This window comes from Seriola lalandi, unplaced genomic scaffold (assembly GCF_002814215.2).
Source record: "Seriola lalandi dorsalis isolate HSWRI2012SDOR001 ecotype SW California unplaced genomic scaffold, Sedor1 jcf7180002054501, whole genome shotgun sequence".
Taxonomy (NCBI): Eukaryota; Metazoa; Chordata; class Actinopteri; order Carangiformes; family Carangidae; genus Seriola; species Seriola lalandi.
The window spans coordinates 572,344-584,952 of NW_019525054.1; the positions used below are offsets into that span (position 1 = coordinate 572,344).

The following is a 12,609-nucleotide window of genomic DNA, read 5'->3' on the forward strand; positions in this document are numbered from 1 at the left end:
AAAAAACACAATATGGCCAAACTTAGGATACCTTCAGTAGGATCGTCTGCAACCTCAATCCCATGGTCCCGCCCTTTGAGTGGAAGAGGTTCAGAAGCCTGGGAGAGTATTCATCCAGCTTGGACATGAACTTTGATTCCAGGTGCACCGTTGTGATTCTGTGAAACTCATCCTGGATCTAAAAGACAAAAGATGTAACCTGTTAACTATATTTAAATAATTGACCCCTCACAGTTGCAAAGGAATGTTTCTGATTACTATACACTTGTAACTCACATTAGATGCCTCAAATAGAGCTGGCCATCTGGCTTTGATGTCCTCTATGGTGGGTGATTGGTTAACGATTTCATTTCTTCGGTGTGCGAAGGTTTTGGCCATCATTTCTTTGATCAATTTGTTGTTGTCTTTTTTCCTTACTTCAGTTAGCAACTGAATCCTTTGCTGTTCTTGACTTTCCTCATCCTCTCCTGCTGGGTAAGGTGGGAGGTAGTTTAAGATGTGTATAAGAGACAGGTGTGTGTGTGTGTGTGTGTATTAAGTCAAAGTGCTCTGTGAGTCCATCCATTGCTCCCAGGACACCAGTGTGACATGGAAAGACAGAGAGACTGTAAGAAAAAGAAGTTTTCTGAAGTTTCATAAATGAATGAAATCACCAGACTCAACTTCTCAGCTTGTAACCTTTTAAAATGAGGAAGCATCTTCTTACAAACCCGAGTTACGACTTATCACCTTTGTGTGAACATGAGTTATGAGTGTTAAGAAGTGCAGCAATAAGGAAGGAGAGCAGATATCTGCTGCTTATGATTCATCGCCTCAGACCGAGCACTGTGGCCGAAGAAACTGTGTCTGTGTGAAACGCAGGTTTAAAATGTGCAGAAACACACTGAGGAGGAAAGACACACAAAGTAAAAGATGCATTGCAAAGTCAGTTTTACTGGAGATCCCCAGTTCAGGACGCTCTGCTGTAACCTGTTACTTTTAACACAGTTTTGTCTTTCTGGTTCTGGCGGGTTGAAAATGTTTTTCCTGGCAGCTCACAGCTGCTCCAGTCCACTGACAGCTACTTTATAGTTATATTCTTTTTGTTTTAAAAGGATTTTAAAAGAGTTTAAAAGTGTCAGCAAAACTCTACCACATTCTCATTTCTCATTCAGTGATCTTTGTGTTGAGCTGACAACATCAGACCGTCTAATATTTCCTCACAACCTCATGAACGCTCACTTGCAGTTCCAGCAGTTTAGTTTCTTGAACCAAAACTTTAAAGTTCAGCAGCAAAAAACTTGACAGCCATGAGCAACACGTGCCACTCTCACATCTTTTTTAAGCTGCACTCAGTCATTTTGTGACCCCTTAGACTTGTTTTGGGACCCCTTGAGGGGGCCCAACACCCTATGTTGAGAACCACTGTAATGGAGGTATGTTAACATAACATTAGATGACTCAGATGGGCTCAGTAGGCTCAGTGTGTGAGTGTAATCAGGTCCTGATGCTGCATATTTAGACATTAACCCATAAAGTTTCTTTAAAAAAATGACCAGCGCCACTGCTCAGATTAGTAAGACAGGTTTAGTCGAATCTAGTAGATGTGAAGTGACGCAGGGGTTCACCTGTGGGTGGCTGTGAGGATGTGAAGACGGCTGGTTGATCTCCCTTCATTCTCAGCTAGATGGCAGTATGGCCACCAAGAACCCAATCAATACTTGTACTGATCCATCAGTGGTTGATCTGATATTTAGATGCATTGTTGTCTGCAGGGGAAGACTCTCTGGCTGAAGGGGAGAGGTGGCAGTCGGCGCAGAGGGGCCGAGGATGGGTGATGGGTGCGCAGTTAAGAGCTGTGGTGCGGATGCTGGGCAATCTGTTAACTATTTTACCCTCCATCTGAAACCTAAACCTTTCTCAGAGAAAGACAGAGCTTCTCAGAACTCCTTACATCCCCCACACCCACCTACTCACACACACACACACACACACACACACGAAAAGTGTTAGAGAGGTAGTGAGGTGGAAGACCACCCTCTGGCATCCCAGTCATTCAAATGAAGGAGAAGGAAAGTGCTGTGTTAAAATGTGTAAATGAAAAGCCCTGTGTCCGCAGAGATCTCGCTACACTGTCGTTCAGAAGACCCTTCGTTGCTCTGCCTTTGCGTGTTTACACTGAACCAAACAAAGCCGCCACGATGTGATTTTAGATGCATGTGCAGGAATCAGAGATGTGACGTGTAGCACATCAACTTCAGTGTCTGTCCCGTAGATATCGATCCCGCTCTGTGACTAACTCCACTGGTGGTTTAAAGGTGGAACAACAAAAACCCCCCCTTCATTTCATGTTCGTACCTTTTATACATAACGGCGAGGTGGAATAAAGGCGCCACATTCCCGCCTTGAACAGGCGGGAATGTTGCTCCTTAATCTGTCCCAACAAAACAATTTTTTTATTTATTTCTTTCTCATTAGCTCACAACGTGTTTATATAGAACTGAAGAAGAGTGTAGCTCAGATTGACAAGTGTTTTGCTGTGTGACAGTTCACTTTCAGATTTTTCCTCTAAGTAAACCCAATGAGTTTCATGGTGGTTAAAAGAATTACCAATTTATAACCACATAAAATATGGATTTGACTTCAGTTTTAAAGTGTAGAGAGGTTTTACTAAATGATTCAGTGAATTATTCCCTGTTATTACTGATAAGCAGTCAAACAGTCTTTGGCTGGGTGTAAAATTCCACTATAGTTTGAGCTGATGTGAACTTTCCATAATAATTTCTATGGAAAATGGGAGATAACCCCACTATATTATTATCAAGGGGATATTGTGGTGGGAATTATACATGTCGCACAGATTCCCAGTAAAATGGACATTTGAATCTGCAATAAAATCATCTGAAGTTATTTTACCAGCACCAGAACAAAACGAGCAAAATGTTGTTTGAGCACAAAACTGAAAGACTTTGTTGTTAGTTAGTCTTTTAGTTGCTATATGCTGTAACCAGCATGGTTAAAGAAAATTGCATCATGCTTTTGTGATGTGAGCAGAGGTGAGGTCAGCCTTCATTTTCATCTACATCTACATAAATAAATATATATATATAGACTGAAGCACAGACATCAGCAGACATGTTCTCTCTTAGTATGTGTAGTTGTATGTAGTAGTATTTAAAGTTGTATGTAGTGCGCTGACACGTTGGATTAAAGCAGACTTGGTGTTTTTCTCGACAGCCGTCCTGCTGCCGCCGTCAGCAGTGACATCATCAGCGGATAACAACCGTACATGCATGATCCAAAACAGCAACTCCACCATGTTTGACAGTTGATGAGCTCTCCCTGTATTTTCCTCCACATTTTCATCTTCCCGTTCCCGTGGTTCAGTCTGATCTTTGTCTTATCTGATGTCTGACACTTTGTCCACAAAGCTACAGGTTATTACATGTAGTGTTTGGCAGACTTGGCCTTTTGTTTCCTGAGGCTCATCTCACTGTAGGTTTGCTTGTTGTGGAAAAAACTTGAGGTTGAGGTTTTACATATGTGCCAAAAAGTCCACATTCAGACAAGTGGAGGTGGCGTTGAGCCAGGGTTGTCTCTTCTTACTGAAGAGCATAACATGATATATCAACAAGTGATGACACTTAAGCCTCAAACTCACCTGTTGATGCTTCTGATGCCTCAGCTGTGTGGACCGCAGTCTTTGGGATCATTTCTTTATAGAAGGTAACATGAGGTCAGAGCTTCTGTGGCCTAAAAACTGTGTTGGCAGAGACTTAATAAATGAAACACAAAGAGGAAACACAGGATTCAACAATGACGTTGATATAGAAAGTGGATTTAAAGTGGATTGGTCCTATCATGGCTCATACCTAATCACTTTATCAGGTCAGTATCATTCAGGTGCATCACTATCTGAAACAATTAGTCGAGTAATCTTTTAACCAGAAAAATAATTGGCAACTATTTTGACAATCATCTCTGGATTTGCTGCTTTTCTTTGTCATAAACACTGTGGTAGTGAACTTTGAACTCGTGGTTTGAATCTGTGACCTCGGGCTCTACAGTATAATTAGATTTTACAGAAAATACACAGATTAACTGACAGTGAAAACAACAGTTAGTTGCAGCTCCGACAGACACCTGTACAGTCGCTCCAGGTTGTATTCCTGCTGTTGGTCTCCTCTTCCCCGAGTCCCAGACTGACTCTGGTCAGTTACCCAATAGCTGCTGTTCTGCTTCAACACAAAGACTCATCTGTGAGAAGAGACTCACTCCACGTCACTGCAGAGCAGCGGCAGATTTGGGTGATATTCGTGAATGTGTTTTAATATGATTGTGTCAGGCCTGTGAATGTGGGGCTCGTAACGCAGTGCTCTACTGTAAATGTGTCTCTTTGAAAAGAAACAAAAGCGGCTGAACGAGCTGATTTTTGTCTCACAAAATGTCACGCTGCTGTTTGGAACTGAAACACCCCCACGTGTATGTGAGCGGCTGCTGTTTTGAACATCTGTGTTATCTCCCTTCTCAGTCTCTGTCTCCTTCACTCTGTTCCTGTCAGCTGGTGTCTTTCTCTTCTCTTTTCATCTCATTCTTGTTTTGTTGTTATCTTCTCTCTCCCTCTCTCTCTCTGTCTCTCTCTCTCCCTCTCTCTCTCTGTCTCTCTCTCTCCCTCTCTCTCTCTCTGTCTCTGTGTCTCTCTCTCCTTCCCTCCTGCTTGCTTGTCGCATGGCTGTCATCTGCTGAAGGTGCCTGCGGCCTCCGATCCTCAGAACGTGATCAAGTTTCAAAAAAATGCCAGGAATGCGAGCTGCCCACTGCCCATTTTTCAAGGCCCTGTTTATGCAAGAATGTTATTTTTACAAGTCTCTACCTTTAACCCCCCACCCCTAACCGCAACACCTCACACACACACTACTTTTCTCCTTTTCCCTTCTATAACCCTGAACACATCTTTTCAAAATACACATGGAGAATGGGTGAAGGAGGAGTGGGTTTGGATGTGGTGGTGGTGGTGGGGGCATCAGCAAACAAGAAACCAAACAGAGGAAAATTAGCAGCAGAACAAGAGTGGTAAGGAAAGAAAAAGAGTGGGAAAGGCTGTGGGGTCTATTGAAACCTGTAGATTTCTGTAAACAAAAGCCAGCTGAACAATGCCTGTTGTTTTAAGCTGAGCTGACGTTGCCAAACTTAGAGATTGTTTGTTGCTGACCCCATCTGAATCAGAGAGAGCCAGTGGCAGCCCAGGGAAACAAAAGTGTCAGAGTCCCAGCGGCTGGATGGAGCGGCTCAGACCACAGGCTCCATGTGTTTCCATCAGAGCAACTAAACCATCACTGTGTGCAAGTCTGTGTGTGTGTGTGTGTGTGTGTGTGTGTGTGTGTGTGTGTGTGTGTGTGTGTGTGTGTGTGTGTGTGCCTCAGTCTCATAGATACATGTTTTTAAAGGAGTATTAGTTCATTGAGCAGTGTAGAGTTGAATATGACAATAACCTCAGTATATAATATCTTTATTTCAGTGTAATGAGTAATTATTTAGTGAAGCAGCAAGTGTGAAATAGTAAAACATTGACCCGACTATGTTCAAGGGTGTGAGAATCACCCAAAAATAAAATAACAAAAAACAAACAATAAAAAAAAAGAACTTTAAAAAATCAACTGAATCTCTGTGATATGAATTTCCTGCATTCATTTGCATTTGTATTGATCCAGGAAATAATAATAAATCATGATGTAAATGTTCATCATGAGGAAACTTTACTGAGATCAAGATCTATTTTACAAGAAGGACCTGAGGACAAGTTACAGATATATGACATGCTGTTCCTATGTAGCTTAGCTCTGCTGATAACAAGCCAAGTCATGAAGATAGCAACACTCAGCCGGGTCACAGCCAGGCACATGAATTCTTAGAAAATGCTAAAATATTAAAATCAGTCAAATAATGGTGTGAAATATGAAACGGGCTGCTCATGTTGATGAGAATTATCGCCCGACTCTGCAGCTCAACTCAGCATTTTAGCAACTTTCATCTGGCTGTTTTGGTTTTCTGGCCTCAAACTTTACTGTTTTGAGTCTCATTAACTTTCATCAGGCAGCTGTTAGAAAACCTCTGTCCACTACCAGAGAGCAGCTGGTGAACATAGTGAAGCATTTAGCACCTGAAGAGCCATGGTGTTTCCCTCAGGAGCCGGTGGAGACCAAAAACAGAGCTAGAAGAGAGGGAATAATAACAACATAATGAAAATGAATAATAATATATAAGGCAGTGTTTGCTAACATGTTAGTTGTATCAAGGTGATAACAGAATTTCTAAGTAACCATCTAAAGCTCTCTGAATATTGTTATGTAATAGCATTTCGGTGTCACCTTTACTTTTGTTGTCTGGTGGATTGATTCAGACTCAGTACTGCATATTTAACACAGTACATATTGTTTGGTTATGTGCTGTGTTTATAGTACGAGGGGAAGCCAGTCGTTGTGAAAGTGTGCATGTTTGTAGTGTCCGTAAAAGCTCTGCTCTTTAAACATGATGGAGGGAGAAAGAGACAGAGAGAGTGAGACAGAGAGAGAGGGAGGGAGATTGGCGTGACGCCCACTGGCACTGTGCCCACATCTCCGGCTGCTGTGGAGCTCCGTGTCACGGTCAGGACTCCCTGCCAGAAGGGCTTTCCCCAGAATCACCTCTGCACACACACACACACACACACACACACACACACTGAGTCCTTCACACACATGCATGCACATGCCTTACACTCAGTCATGCTGCCCATGTGTTTAGTGTCAACATTTTGATAAAGCTTTCCCAAGCAAACAGTGTATCCTGTGCTAATGGTCAGCGTTTTTTTACTGCTTACTAATAAAGAGGACAAAGTGTGCTTAAACTAGTGTTAATGTAAACATCATAAATAGCATCTGTTATTGTTGTGTACATGAAAACGCTAATGGCCTCTTGGTTTACGTACATTTAGTTTAGTATAATTTGAAGTACTTGTACTTTACTTCACTATTTCTATTTTTTCTTTTTTAAATTCTGAATGCAGGACTTTTAGTTTTTGTAAAAGAATCTTACTTCTATGCATTAAAGATCTTTTTACACAAGAACTGAAACGTGCAAACCTGTGTTAGCCTTACCTTACCCTTTCACCTACTGCTATTTACCCCCAACTGTTGGGGGTGGTTGGTTAGTGTTGGGAGAGAGACGCCCTGTTGGTCCGTGTTTGTGGAGCCTGTTAATTTTGTAATTAGTCTCCACCAAAGCCCAACCAATCGTTAAAGGAAGGATGTGTGTTCCCCAGATGTCTCTCTCTCAAGCCGAAGCTACCGGCCCGGGCTCAGAGAGAACCGAGGATGATAAGACAGTCATGGTTATGATGATGATGAAGATGCTGTTTTGCCTTTCTGCGAACATGACATTACACTTTGATGTGGTACATGTTTGTGGGAGATGTCCCACAGTGTGTGCCAGCATTTACACACACATATACACACACTGGAAGACTTGAAACTAGACTGCTTATTTTGATAGGTGCCTCCCAAACGCGTGCCGTCTGTGGTGACCACAGCAGGAGAGTGAAGAAGGGAAACAGCCAGAGAAAAGAGGGAGAGATGAGGCTCCTAACGAGCGCAGGCTGATTTCTGGATGTTTGCACTGGCACGTGGGACAGAAAGAAGAAGCGGAGGAGTGAGGGATGGAGGGGTGAAAAGCAGAAGCACTGGCAGGGAGGAGGAGGCTGATGGGGAGAAGAAAGAGAGGAGGAGTGGGGGTGAAAGAGTCGGTGAGGCAAAGGGAAGATGGTGTGTGTACGTTTGGGTAGTTGTCCCTACTTATTTGATGTGTTCTGGGCTAATTGTTAAAAGCAGTAATTAATGGGGCTTGAGGCAAGGGAGTTAAACTGAAATTTTATTGCCCCCAACTTTTTGTGTAAAACTACAGTGATGCTGCAGTTATTCTGCATATTCTTCAATACTTGGCTGGATCCCAACAACAGGACCGGCGCTGTAATCACAAATCTCTGTGACTGACTGACAATTGTCGTGTGACTGAGTTGTAATTTCCCCATTGTTGCGCTTAAGAAATGAATTGGAGTAAACAGTTTCTCTCAGGGGGTGTTTACAGCCTGCAGTGTTGCTAACTTAGCGCATTTACTGCTAGATTTAGAGACTCTAGCGACAAATCTGGCAACTTTTTGGACAAACCGTAGCTACTTAGAAGAGACCACCAGTCTGTCTGAATAAGAAAGATATTGTGTCTCTTCTAACTTTCTCTCTGAGTGATCATTTTACAGCAAATATAGCTGAAATCACAGCAGTCTTTGTGTTTAGCTGATGTGTTGTGTTGTGGTGACTCTGTCAGACGACGTTGTGGTTATAAAATCATGATTTTAAAAAGCAGCAGAGCAGCAGCTCGGAAATGGCTTGGAAGATAATATGTAGTATCACAATGGGCCTCATTTCAGTCACTATTTCATATTTGTTCCGTTGTCTTAAAAACATGTAAATGAAACTAGCTTTATTGGGAATTCAGCTGTATTAAAATACTGTATATGTAAGCGCAGTAGGTCCAGCCATGTAGGTACTAGGTTTTGACCTAGTGTAGTTCAAAAGTGGATAAAACCAGACGTACTGTATTTTTGGAAACAGCATCTGAACTTAAAACCTGTGGGTAGGTTGATTTCAACGACGTTCAGTTCATTTGTTAGGATATAAAAAACTACAGCTACCATGATCTTTTTCTTCTCTAACTTACATACATGCACGAATGTCTCTTCCTGCACTTTAAATTGTTGAATAAGAGACCAAGTATTCACTTCAGTGGAAATGTGCACTGCTAACATCAGCTTGCAGGCTAGAAGCTGATTAGCTGCTCAGCTGCAGCACAGTAAACAGTGTGTCCCAATATGTCCCATTTCCCACTGTTTCAGTTTTAAATGTTTCATTAGATTCGAGATGAGATTTGCAGGCCTGTGCATTCATGTGTGAAAGTATAGGCAAGGACTTGTTTATCTATCTGTCGTGTGTGTGTGTGTGTGTGTGTGTGTGTGTGTGTGTGTGTGTGTGTGTGTGTGTGGCCTGCAGTCTCACTAACAGACGCATTCTCAGTGTCAAATTGGCAGAGTGGACTCAGTGTCACCTCCAACAACCTGACTGACCCCTGCTTCCTCCTCAGCAGCTCAACACAGCATACACGTACACACACACACACACACACACACACACACACACACACACACACACACACACACACACACATGCACACACACACTAACACACACACACACACACACATGCACACACACACTAACACACACACACACAATGGATGGTTATATTAGTCCAACAAGTACTGCTTGTTAATGTGTCTCTAATGTTCTTGTAGTGTTCCTTAATCTGTTATTGTCACACTGTGTGTTTTTGTGTCTTATAGTACAAACATTTGTGTGTTGACAGTTTTACAAGATTAAGTAGTGATACCATAGTGGATGCCTTTGGTGACACCATCAATGTGTTCCTCTGTTGTGCGGCAGACGGATCACTGATGCTTATTGACCGTGACTGTAGAATCTCAGCACATCGTCATGTTTTGAGGAAGTGTCTGTAAACAGCCCTGGAGCATATTCCGGATGTTTGTCTCTTTCTAGTTTAGCTGTTGTGTCATATGTTGATTTTAATGTATGATGTTTCTGGTTATGCTCCCTGAGCTGTGGGGTTTTTGCTGGGCACCTTGCAGAGATCGAAGTCTTTTACACTGGATTTTCTGTTTGTGAAATTTTCTCTGTGAGGCTGGTTTTATTTTTTTACTCATGTCAGCTTCCCAGTTGTTGATGTTATTTATTACATCACGTTAAGTCCACTTTTTACACACCAAAAACATGATTATAGTAGTGAAACATTTATGACATCATGTCTCTTTCTAACAGTTGACACCTGTGGTTGATTAAGTGCCTGATTGAAGACGCGTATTTATCTGTCTGAAGCTTCAGCTTCACCTCTCTGGTTTGAGAGACATAGTCAATGCAACACTTGTGAATACTGTTTGTGGGTGAAGAAGATCTGACTGAGCTGATCGGCTGCAGTCAGTGAAACATTGTGCAGACTCAGCCTCTTCTGTTCCCTAAAGATTTTTCTGTTTTGTCCAGCACCTGCAAAAAAGTTCTTGCGTGTAGCATTCATGGTCCTCAATGACTTTGGTGATTCACAGAATTTTTCTCCTTTAGTGCCTCAATGCGATTTTGTGTTTTAAGTGAAATATCTTAAAAATGAATGGATGGATTGACAGATATTTAAGGATGAATTCAATTAACTAAATCTCATCTTTTCATCGTCTCGTCAAAATTTTAATGTGTTCAATGATTTTTTTAAATACTTGCAGAACTAATTCCCATTAGCCTCAGCTGCACTTTGTAGTTATTGCTAATTAGCAAATATTAGCATGCTAACAGGCAGAACGAAGATGTGGAAGTATATGGGCCAGACTCGGGCCGAGGACCCAGGCATATGTTGAGTCAGAAGTTTCATTTTTCAGAAGTCTCATATATGTATAATGTTTGGAGGTTCCTGTCCGGTATCACCACTGATCGTCAAAACTGGTATAAATTTTTGATCCAGAAAAGCTCTGTAATACATTTCTGAATCCTTATTTATTTATTCCAAACTGTTTCTGTTTGAAATGTCAGAAATCCTCCACTTCTTGTGCAGCGAGTGTTTAGACCAGTAAACCATTCATTAGCTGGTTGTAAGTTGAATCATAGTCATGTGCAATCAGCTAGAAAATGTACATTCAAATGTACAAGAAAACGTCACGTGGAAACTTGTCAGAACAGAGCCGTTAAAGGAAACGTGGAGGAAATTCTTCACTGGGTGTTAGCAGCAGGATGAAGTCAGGAGAAGTAGGCAGTGCAGTGGTGAAGGTGTTCCTCAGTGACAGTTAGATGAGCCCTGCCTTCTTCCCCCACAGGCAGACCACAGCCCGGCCTATCTTTAGCCAGGACAGCAGGGCAGCGGTGCTGGTTTTATGGCCACATCCCGGCTCGATGTGGCTGGGACTAACTGTCGGGATGGGTGAGGGTTTGGCATGGCAGAGCTGCACTCTCTCTCCCTCCACCCCCTCCTGCATGTGTAGAGCTTCACCCTGGGTCAGAAAATACAAGCAGGAGAGGAACTGAAACCTGGGGGAGGAGGAGGGGAGGTGGGAGGAAGGATGGAGTGAGAGGGAGGGAGGGTGCACTGTTGAAATAGACGAGGGGTTTGAGCTGTGTTGTTACTACAGACTCAGAACACAACAGCTACAGACCTCTCACTGCCCTCAAGCCTGCTGCCTTCCCTACTCTAAACATAATGAAATCACCCTTTCATGTCACTTTAAAAACAGAGAGTTCATTCATTCACTCTGTCTCTCCTGTTAACAAGCTCATAAAAATCTATAGCTACAACCAAAACCACAGGCAATTAGCTTTTTGCTCCCGATTTTTCATCTGAGAGGAAATTAGTTTTATTGCACTTGAACATTTTTGCTTCGCATCTGTAATGAAAGTCTGCTGTAAATATATTAATCCTTAAATCAAAATAAAGTAGTTGCATCCCAATTGCACCGTTAAAAATAAGAGCATTCGACCACTTAAAAAGCTCCTTTGATAGAGAATCCTGTTATTTGCAGGTTGGTCCTTCCTGCAGTCACCGCTGTGTTTGGGGTTCAGACCAATCCACCTTGATTCATTTAGTTGATGCATTGGAGAAAATATGATAGAAAACAGAGAAAAGCAGGAAACAGAAAATGTTTCACGTTTGGTTGATAATTGACCTGAACGATCAAAATTGTAGTTGTGTAATTTTCTAACTGATTAATCAACAACTTGTTTTAGCTCTTCTGTAAAAATCTGCACCCAATGAAGATTAATTAAGTGTAAATGTGATACAATTAATACGCAGTAATTGTGCAGTACTATTATCTATTATTTATAAAACATCCACATTGTGTATTTTTGTAACTTCATCTAAAAATGTTATAAAATGTGAAACAGTAACTGAACATGTAGTTATGACCAAACAGTTTCATGTCCTTGTTCTCCTTTTGTATCACTGCACCGCACTACAGCTGCAGCAGTCGATCAATTAATCAATTATTTGATTTAAAATAAATCATATATTTAATTGTTTAACATTGTTTAATATTGGATGATGTTGCCTCATACTAAAGGACATGTTGATTAGCATTTTTTTAATTGATAACTGACATTTATTAGATCAAACAACAAATGATTCATTAAAAAGATAATTAAAAGTGAAGATAATTGTTAGCTGCTGCCCTACAAAGAAAACTTACTTCTATTCTCTTATTTCTAAACACAATGAACTTGTTTTTGCTTCATTATTTACATCATGTTTGACATAGTATTTGCATTATTCTCCTATTTTGTCTCTGTTGCCATAGTGACCCAATATAAAATGTGATATCACATCTTGTAAGTGTGACTGAACACACCAAAGAAGTTTCTGAAATAAGTTGGAAATGTTTTTGGACGGTGAAGTGAGTTGATGGCGGCCATGCTGCCTTCATCTGCCCCGGCCTCCAGTTCTGGTCAATGTGTTTAGTAAAGCATGACCTGCCCCCCACCCACCATCCCCCACC

General features: G+C 41.6%; 1 protein-coding gene across 1 annotated transcript in view; it reads left to right on the forward strand.

Moving 5' to 3' along the window:
* The window catches only part of plagl2 (pleiomorphic adenoma gene-like 2), a 43,126-nt gene that overhangs the window by 15,114 nt on the left and 15,403 nt on the right, over nucleotides 1-12,609 (forward strand). The gene's annotated exons all lie outside the window — the stretch shown is intronic.